The sequence below is a fragment of the Berghia stephanieae genome, chromosome 3 (assembly GCF_034508935.2).
Source record: "Berghia stephanieae isolate SIO BIC M18660-M18661 chromosome 3, UCSD_Bste_1.3, whole genome shotgun sequence".
NCBI lineage: Eukaryota > Metazoa > Mollusca > Gastropoda > Nudibranchia > Aeolidiidae > Berghia > Berghia stephanieae.
Genome location: NC_088362.1, coordinates 49,124,350 through 49,128,382, shown reverse-complemented (window position 1 = coordinate 49,128,382; position 4,033 = coordinate 49,124,350).

Here is a 4,033-nt window from a genome sequence, read left to right as displayed (position 1 = left end):
GATGGTTCCTCCGTGTCCTCCCGTTACTATGCCTGTCAAGCTATTGACATGGTTGCCATTTTAACTAACTTATAGTATGAGCCTTCAATTATTCTTCAACCAACTTACAGTGCATCCAGTTTTGAAAATTACGCCAGTTATTTTATTAAAACTAGACGAATAAACATTTAAGAATTTTATTTTTGACTCTAAAATTTAAAATAAAATATATTTTCGCCCTGAGATCAACCGCTGACTGTGAACCGAAGACCAAGAGCCACCTAAAGCGCTTGCCTATCACCCAGAGTAAAAAGCCTACAGATAGTGAACATCACTCACAATTTTAACACAAATAATTGAAAAGAATAAATAGTGTCGTCAGGTTTTGTGATGCAATTCCTTTATCAGTGTGTCTAAATATTGTGAAAAATACTCACTAACTTGGCCTGACCTATTTGTGTGTTTGACGTGTACCAAGGTTATCTCGGGCCTTTTCATACAGGAAATAAATAATCAAGGGGACAAAACGGGGTACATGGCAGGAAATATTCTGATTGGTTAATGCTTAGTAACGGGCAAACCATCAATTCTTGGCCACTTACTGACAATCAGTGGAAACAGAAAATAATGGGACTTATCAATCTTTTGTTGAATCAAGTTTCTTCACGTCAACAATGTTGTTCAATGGGCAAGCATAAAATAGGTGAAGGTTTTGGTGAGCTCCTCACCGGAAAGCTGTTGTTTTTTTGGGATTTTTTTATCATTAATGTTATCATCATCATCATCATCATCATCATCATCATCATCATCATCATCATCATCATCATCATCGTCATCGTCGTCATCGTCATCATCATTATCATCATCGTCGTTATTATTATTATTATTATTATTATTATTATTATTATTATTATTATTATTATTATTATTATTATTATCATTATTAGTATAATTATTATTAGTAGTAGTAGAAGTAGTAGTAGTAGTCGTAGTAGTAGTAGTAGTAGTAGTAGTAGTAGTAGTAGTAGTAGTAGTAGTAGTAGTAGTAGTAGTAATAGTAGTAGTAGTAGTAGTGGTAGTAGTAGTAGTAGTTGTTGTTGTTGTTGTTGTTGTTGTTGTTGTTGTTATTGTTGTCGTCGTCGTAGTAGTAATACCAAAAGAAAAATTCCAGATTTGATCATAGAGATAAAGGATAAAAGATAATATTATTATGTTGTCTTGAATCCCACTCAAACGAAAATGTGGTGCATGTTATATCTGATAATCAAACCTGGCCTATTTGTTTATTTTGCTGGAATGTACGCATGTGATATGCAGCCTTAACAATGTCATGATCACCTTTTGTTGTATAATTTCAATGAATTCTAACAACGCAATTGGAACGTCAAACCATAACCGACATTGCTTATTTACTATGATTTATCAGGTACAATCAAATACATATTTCTATATTGTTTGGTGTTAAATTATCATGCTATGAATAGCATACCCTAATAATGATTAACAAGATAATTATAAGATGGGTTTATAACAGATAATTTAATATATATATATATATATATATATATATATATATATATATATATATATATATATAATGTTGAAAAAAGAAAAGAACTAGAAATATATCAACATTGCCAGAGCGCTTTCTATGAATTGGAGCAGTGTGGCTCAGCGGTATGGTCTTTGCTTCGTACCCGAAATGTACAGAGTTCGAAGACTCGCTACGTTGTGTGGCCTCGACCAAGTCACCTCCGCCTTGCTCAGTTTGCGGCGCTGCACTGCGGCTGACGCCTATGTTATTCCAGTCTTCCCTTAGAATAGATCATAGAGAGAAATTTCCACTAAGGGAATTTTATTTATTATTTAACCACGATCACTGTGCTTCAAAATATTTAATTCATTGAGCCAGTAGGTGTTCAGCTATTTTATTGAAGCAAATTTCTTTTTTTTAAATATCATTTATTCATCCCTAAAAGGAAAATTTTCTTTATGATCTATTTACAGGGAAGAATGGAATAACCCAGGCGTCAGCCGCAGTGCAGCGCCGCAAAGTGAGCTAAGGCGAGGTGACTTGCTCAAGGCCACACACCGCAACGGGAAGTCGAACCGTGGCCTTCGTAGAGTTATGGCCTGATACTGACCAAAAAATTACGTCAAAATGGCAGTCATTCACCACACAAGAAAACAAATCGTGAGTTGTATTCAATAGTTCAACAAATGAAATAACTTGTTTCCATGAGCACTACTAACGACAACTCACTAGGCGGTGCAAAAACCAAATAATGACGTCAAACTGCCAGTCCTTTTGGATTTCAGTGTCAGACTATAACATAGCAATGGCTACGGTCGAACTCGGTACCTTTCGGGAACGAAGCAAAGACCATAACGCTCAGCCACGCTGTCCCATACATGTCAAAGCCATCCGTCAAGATCCTTTTTGAACTTGCGCTTTTTAAATATTGATGACCTTTTAGCTCAACTTTTGACCCAATATCTTTAGAAATGAGTACGCCTTACAGAAAACTGGGATGGGCACAGTTTCGGAGACCATTAGAGCTAGATGTTGTCGGTGGCGCAGTGATATTTACAATATGTCAGCTGGCTGCATCCAAAGAACAGCGTTACGCTGAACTCCACTCACAAGAAAAAGAAAGGAACCAATGTAGATCTATGGAAACCTGGAGGCGAACTGTACAGAAAGTACAAAAAGCCCACAGTCTCAGCCTTCAGACCACAACCCATGCAGAGAAAGATCGAGAACATTGACGATCACTTGCTGTTGCCTCAAGCACCCGACGCGCAGAGAGGATTGAGTGAGTGAGTGAGTAAGTGACGGCTCAGTTGGTAAACCTCATGGTTCATAAGCAAAAGGCCAGCTTTTGATCCCAAGTTGAGTCGAGTCCTCATCCCCCCCCCCCCCCCCCCTTTTCCCACGACCCTTTTGTGAATCGAGCAGCGATCACATACACAGCCGTTTAAATAGGGCCCAAACTTTCACTTTAGTTACTTCTTCCCTCACTGGCTACCGTCGAGTAATGTAAACAATCCACCGTCAGCCACAGTGATAACAGCTGTCAAGACGGGGTGCATTGGCAATAAATTATGTCTGCAGGTAAATCTCATCGCTTTGAATTTCTCTCAGGCAGAGAGTAGTAGAAATCTCATCAAAATACTCAAATTTCTCAGCCCATTGTGGACGCAGCATCTTTTTCATAATTTTCAAACATATATGGATTCAAAGACCAGCTTTTCCTCTACAAGACGCAATTATTTTTATTTACATCATTAAATGATAAGCTTGTGTTTTGCTCTTTTGAATAATCAGAGTTTTTTATGAAATAAATATTAAAATTATAAGTTTAAGAAATATTTAAAAATTCAAAATATCAAACCAACACTTTTTACCATCAAGTGTGAGGGATCAGAGAAAAGTAGATAAAATTATCTTTCATATGATATATACTTTATTATGTAGATTCAGGGATTTAAGAATAGAGGGTGTGGAAAGGAATCTCAATAATTATTTTTGTTACCAACAAAGAGGAGAATATTTCATTATATTTTAGAAACCCAATAATAAAACTAGATAGTGATGATAAGAGACATTTATTTAGTTTGATTTCATTGAATTTAAGCGGAAATTTTAGATATTTCTTAAATTTACTTATTTAAGTTCTGTTCAGGTTATGGAGAGACACACTGAAGACGGTCATCACACCAGTACAAATGAAATATGTCGAATTTGTTGTGAAAGAGTACAGAGCCGTGCTGAGAGGATTAAAACACTCTAGACTTTATCTACAATTGACTATAAATATAAATATAAACGTGAAATTCTGATATATTTAAATATTTCAATTTGCGAGAAATGTATCTCACTGATACATAATTTAAAGAAATGCGATGCAGGTATTGATACCTTTGGTTCTGTGAGAAAACTCTGAACAAGAAACAATACTTAATGAGGTGAATATGATCCTTATCTTTCACCAGTGATGTGCTATATGCAGTCTATATGGCACACAAATTAAAAGAGGTGCAAGTCAAGTAC